A 6,916-nucleotide genomic window follows, 5' to 3' on the forward strand; every position below is an offset into this window, starting at 1 on the left:
TGGATAGTATACTTGACGACACAGAGGTAGGTACAGCAGTGGCCTATCGTACCGTACTGCTATATATACTGGTGGTCACTGTCAGCAAACTGCAAAACTAAAATGCACCACAGGAATAGAATCTAGATGGATAGTAAACTTGACGACACAGAGGTAGGTACAGCAGTGGCCTTCCGTACCGTACTGCTATATATACTGGTGGTCACTGTCAGCAAACTGCAAAACTAAAATGCACCACAGGTATAGAATGTAGATGGATAGTATACTTGACGACACAGAGGTAGGTACAGCAGTGGCCTACCGTACCGTACTGCTATATATACTGGTGGTCACTGTCAGCAAACTGCAAAACTAAAATGCACCACAGGTATAGAATCTAGATGGATAGTATACTTGACGACACAGAGGTAGGTACAGCAGTGGCCTTCCGTACCGCACTGCTATATATACTGGTGGTCACTGTGTCAGCAAACTGCACAACTGAAATGCACCACAGGTATAGAATGTAGATGGATAGTATACTTGACGACACAGAGGTAGGTACAGCAGTGGCCTTCCGTACCGTACTGCTATATATACTGGTGGTCACTGTGTCAGCAAACTGCAAAACTAAAATGCACCACAGGTATAGAATGTAGATGGATAGTATACTTGATGACAAAGAGGTAGGTACAGCAGTGGCCTTCCATACCGTACTGCTATATATACTGGTGGTCACTGTGTCAGCAAACTGCAAAACTAAAATGCACCACAGGTATAGAATGTAGATGGATAGTATACTTTACGACACAGAGGTAGGTACAGCAGTGGCCTTCCGTACCGTACTGCTATATATACTGGTGGTCACTGTGTCAGCAAACTGCACAACTGAAATGCACCACAGGTATAGAATCTAGATGGATAGTATACTTGACGACACAGAGGTAGGTACAGCAGTGGCCTTCCGTACCGTACTGCTATATATATATACTGGTGGTCAGCAAACTGTGCAAAACTGAAATGCACCACAGGTATGGATGGATAGTATACTTGACGACACAGAGGTAGGTACAGCAGTGGCCTTCTGTACCGTACTCCTATATATTATATACTGGTGGTCAGCAAAATGATGCACTGTACTCCTACTATATACTGTCTACAATGCAGCACAGATATGGAGTGTTTTTCAGGCAGAAAACGTATACTGGTGGTCACTGGTCAGCAAAACTCTGCACTGTACTCCTCCTATATAATATTATACTGGTGGTCCCCAGTCCCCACAATAAAGCAGCTCACTGAGCACAGATATGGAGTGTTTTTCAGGCAGACAACGTATACTGGTGGTCACTGTCAGCAAAACTCTGCACTGTACTCCTGCTATATAATACAGCTGCTCCCCAGTCCCCACAATAAAGCAGTGTGAGCACAGATATATGCAGCACACTGAGCACAGATAAGGAGCGTTTTTTTCATGCAGTGAACGGATAAAACTGGTGGTCACTGATCAGCAAAACTCTGCACTGTACTCCTCCTATATTAATATACAGCTGCTCCCCAGTCCCCACAATTAAGCAATAAGTAAAGCAAGCACAAATATTTGCATCAACAATACACGGAGAGGACGCCAGCCACGTCCTCTCCCTAACATTTCCAATGCACGAGTGAAAATGGCGGCGACGCGCGGCTGCTTATATAGAATCCGAATCTCGCGAGAATCCGACAGCGGGATGATGACATTCGGGCGCGCTCGGGTCAACCGAGCCATACGGGAGAATCCGAGTATGCCTCGGACATGTGTAAAAAGGGTGAGGTTCGGGGGGGTTCGGTTTCCGAGAAACCGAACCCGCTCATCACTAGTTAATTGCAATAAAGTTATGGACGCCTTACATTATTATTATTATTATTATTATCCTTTATTTATATGGCACAACAAGGGTTCCGCAGCACCCAATTACAAAGTACATATGCAGATAAACAAAACAGGAAAACAGTGATTTACAGTTGAAGACAATATAGGACAAGTACAGGGTAACTAAACATAACTACATCAGTAGACGACACTGAGATAAGTATCAAGGGGCAGAAAACTGCAGGATTTGGGTAGTTGAGGATTATTAGTAAGAAAAGGATAAGCACATGAGGGAAAAGTGCCCTACTCGTGAGAGCTTACATTCTAAAGGGGAGGGGCAGACAGACAGGGGTGACACCGATGGGGTAGACCGAGCGTGGGACAGAGGGTTAGGATGAGATTTGGCTTGGTTTGGTAAAGAAGTGGGTCTTAAGAGCCTGTTTGAAGTTCTGTAGAGAGGTGGAGAGTCTGAGGGGGTGAGGTAGAGAATTCCAGAGTAAGGGCGCAGGACATGAAAAAATAAGATTTTAAACCTACCGGTAAATCTTTTTCTCCTAGTCCGTAGAGGATGCTGGGGACTCCATAAGGACCATGGGGTATATACGGGCTCCGCAGGAGACATGGGCACTTTAAGACCTTTAATGGGCGTGAACTGGCTCCTCCCTCTATGCCCCTCCTCCAGACTCCAGTTATAGGAACTGTTCCCAGAGGAGACGGACATTTTGAGGAAAAGGATTTTGTTAGTCAAGGGTGAGACACATACCAGCTCACACTACAAACACACCGTACAACATGGTATATAAGTAAACCAGTTAACAGTATGAACAACAACAGAAAACAGCAACAGCCTGATTTCAACAGTAACACAACCTGTGTGTAACCTTATCAATAACTATGTACAATTATTGCAGATTTCAGTCCGCACTAGGACGGGCGTCCAGCATCCTCTACGGACTAGGAGAAAAAGATTTACCGGTAGGTTTAAAATCTTATTGTCTCTTACGTCCTAGAGGATGCTGGGGACTCCGTAAGGACCATGGGGTTTATACTAAAGCTCCAGACCGGTCGGGAGAGTGCGGATGACTCTGCAGCACCAATTGAGCAAACATGAGGTCCTCATCAGCCAGGGTATCAAACTTATAGAATTTTGCAAAAGTGTTTGAACCCGACCACGTAGCTGCTCGGCAAAGCTGTAACGCCGAGACACCACGGGCAGCCGCCCAAGAAGAACCCACCTTCCTAGTGGAATGGGCCTTAACTGATTTTGGTAACGGCAATCCAGCCGTAGAATGAGCCTGCTGAATCGTGTTACAGATCCAGCGGGCAATAGTCTGCTTGGAAGCAGGCGCGCTAATCTTGTTGGCCGCATACAGGACAAACAGCGCCTCTGTTTTCCTAATACGAGCCGTTCTGGCTACATAGATTTTTAAAGCCCTGACCACATCAAGGGACTTGGAATCCTCCAAGACATCCGTAGCCACCGACACCACAATAGGTTGGTTCATGTGAAACGACGAAACCACCTTGGGTAGAAATTGAGGACGAGTTCTCAATTCCGCTCTATCTACATGGAAAATCAGATAGGGGCTCTTGTGATATCTACATGGAAAATCAGATAGGGGCTCTTGTGAGACAAAGCCGCCAATTCTGACACCCGCCTTGCCGAAGCCAAGGCCAATAACATGACCACTTTCCAAGTGAGAAATTTCAAGTCAACAGTTTGAAGAGGTTCAAACCAATGTGATTTAAGGAACTGTAACACCACGTTAAGGTCCCACGGTGCCACTGGGGGCACAAATGGAGGTTGGATGTGTAGTACTCCTTTCACAAAAGTCTGCACTTCTGGAAGAAAAGCCAATTCCATCTGAAAGAATATTGATAAGGCCGAAATCTGCATCTTAATGGAGCCTAACTTCAGGCCCATATCCACTCCTGTCTATAGAAAATAGAGAAAACGACCCCGCTGGAAATCCTCCGTAGGAGCATTCTTGGATTCATACCAAGACACATACTTCCTCCAGATACGGTGATAGTGCTTCGCCGTTACTTCCTTCCTAGCTTTAAGTAGAGTAGGGATGACTTCCCCTGGAATACCTTTCCTAGCTAGGATCTGGTGTTCAACCGCCATGCCGTCAAACGTAATCGCGGTAAGTCCTGGAACACACACGGCCCCTGTTGTAACAGGTCCTCTCTGAGAGGAAGAGGCCAAGGATCTTCCGTGAGCATTTCCTGAAGATCTGGATACCAGGCCCTTCGAGGCCAATCTGGAACAATGAGTATCGTCTGAACTTTTGTTCTTCTTATGATTCTCAATATTTTTGAGATGAGTGGAAGCGGAAGGAACACATACACCACCTGATACACCCATGGTGTTACCAGCGCGTCCACCGCTATCGTCTGAGGGTCCCTTGACCTTGAACAATACGTTCGAAGCTTCTTGTTGAGGCGTGACGCCATCATGTCTATTTGAGGGAGTCCCCAGCAACTTGTCACTTCTGCAAAGACCTCTTGATGAAGTCCCCACTCTCCTGGATGGGGATCGTGTCTGCTGAGGAAGTCTGCTTCCTAGTTGTCCACTCCCGGAATGAATACTGCTGACAGGGCGCTCACGTGATTTTCCGCCCAGCGAAGAATCCTGGTGGCCTCTGCCATTGCTGCTCTGCTCCTTGTTCCGCATTGTCGGTTTACATGCGCCACAGCTGTGACGTTGTCTGACTGGATCAGAACTGGTAGGTTGCGAAGAAGGTGCTCCGCCTGTCTCAGGCCGTTGTATATGGCCCTTAATTCCAGCACATTTATGTGCAGACAAGGCTCCTGGCTTGACCATATTCCCTGAAAGTTTATTCCCTGTGTGACCGCTCCCCATCCTCGGAGGCTCACATCCGTGGTCACGAGAACCCAATCCTGAATTCCGAACCTGCGACCCCCTAGAAGGTGAGCCCCCTGGAGGCACCACAGGAGAGAGATCCTGGCCCTGGGGGACAGGCATATCAACCGATGCATTTGGAGATGGGACCCTGACCACTTGTTCAGTAGGTCCCACTGAAAAGCTCTTGCATGAAACCTGCCAAACGGAATGGCCTCGTAGGCCGCCACCATCTTTCCCAACACTCGAGTGCATTGATGAATCGATACTCTTTTTGGTTTTAGCAGAGCCTTGACCATGTTCTGGATTTCCTGAGCTTTTTCCACTGGAAGAAAAACCGTCTGTCTTTCTGTATCCAGAATCATGCCCAAGAACGACAGCCGAGTTGTCGGAACCAACTGCGACTTTTGCAAATTTAGAAGCCAGCCGTGTTGTCGTAGCACCTTCAGAGAGAGCTCCACATTTTTCAGTAATTGTTCTCTTGATCTCGCTTTTATCAGGAGATCGTCCAAGTACGGGATAATTGTGACACCCTGCTTGCGCAGGAGCACCATCATTTCTGCCATTACCTAGGTGAAAATTCTCGGGGCCGTGGAAAGCCCAAACGGCAACGTCTGAAATTGGTAATGACAATCCTGCACAGCGAATCTCAGGAATGCCTGATGAGGAGGGTATATGGGGACATGAAGGTATGCATCCTTTATGTCCAGTGAGACCATAAACTCCCCCCCGTCCAGACTGGAGATTACCGCTCGGAGAGATTCCATCTTGAATTTGAATCTCCTCAAATACAGGTTTAGGTATTTTAGGTTTAGAATCGGTCTGACGAGCCGTCCGGCTTCAGGACCACAAATAGAGTTGAATAAAACCCCTTCCCCTGTTGTAACCGGGGAACCATGATAATCACTTGCTGTTGACACAGCTTTTGTATTGCCGCTGCAACTATTGTTCTCTCTGGGAGAGAAGCTGGTAAGGCCGATTTGAAAAATCGGTGTGAAGGCACGTCTTCGAACTCCAGTTTGTACCCATGATCACAATTCCTAGCACCCAAGGATCCAGGTCCGACTGAACCCAGACCTGGCTGAAGAGCCGAAGACGTGCCCCCACCGGTGCGGACTCCCGCAGGGTAGCCCTAGCGTCATGTGGTGGATTTGGCAGAAGCCGGAGAGGACTTTTGCTCCTGGGAACTAGCCGTAGTTGGTGTTCTTTTCCCTCTTCCTCTACCTCTGGCGAGGAAAGACGATCCACGCCTCTTTCTGGATTTATGAGACCGAAAGGACTGCATCTTGTACTGAGGCGTTTTCTTTTGCTGTGGGGGAACAAAAGGCAAAAAAGAAGACTTACCCACGGTAGGTGTGGAAACCAGGTCCGCGAGGCCATCCCCAAACAACACTTCACCTTTGTAAGGCAGAGCCTCCATAAGTCTCTTGGAGTCAGCATCACCAGTCCATTGATGGGTCCACAGCGACCTCCTAACTGAAATTGCCATTGCATTGGCCCTTGATCCCAAGAGGCCAATATCCCTCGCAGCCTCCCTTAGGTATAACGCGTCTTTTATGTGACCTAAAGTTAACAGAACAGTATCCCTGTCGAGGGTGTCCATGTCAGATGACAAGTTATCTGCCCAAGCTGCAATAGCGCTACACACCCATGCCGACGCAAATGCTGGTCTGAAGAGGGCTCCCGTAGTCGCATAAATTGATTTTAAAGTGGTTTCCTGCTTGCGGTCCGCAGGATCCTTTAGTGTCGCCGTGTCCGGGGACGGTAGGGCCACTTTTTTGGATAACCGCGTCAAGGCTTTATCCACCGAGGAAGAGGATTCCCACCGTAACCTGTCCTGTGAGGGGAAAGGATATGCCATAATAATTCTCTTGGGAACCTGCAGCCTCTTGTCTGGAGATTCCCAAACCTTTTCAAATAGAGCGTTCAGTTCATGAGATGGGGGAAACGTTACTTCACGTTTCTTCTCTTTAAACATACAGACCCTTGTGTCACGGACAGAAGGGTCCTCAGTGATATGTAATACATCCCTTATTGCTACAATCATGTACTGAATACTCTTGGCCACCCGTGGGTGTAATCTCGCCTCATCATAGTCGACACTGGAGTCGGAATCCGTGTCGGTATCAGTTTCTGCTATCTGGGTAAAGGGACATTTCTGTGACCCAGATGGGTTCTGAGACACAGCAATATCCATGGATTGACTCCATGCTTGGTTCTGA

The sequence above is a fragment of the Pseudophryne corroboree genome, chromosome 2 (assembly GCF_028390025.1).
Source record: "Pseudophryne corroboree isolate aPseCor3 chromosome 2, aPseCor3.hap2, whole genome shotgun sequence".
In the NCBI taxonomy this organism is placed as follows: Eukaryota; Metazoa; Chordata; class Amphibia; order Anura; family Myobatrachidae; genus Pseudophryne; species Pseudophryne corroboree.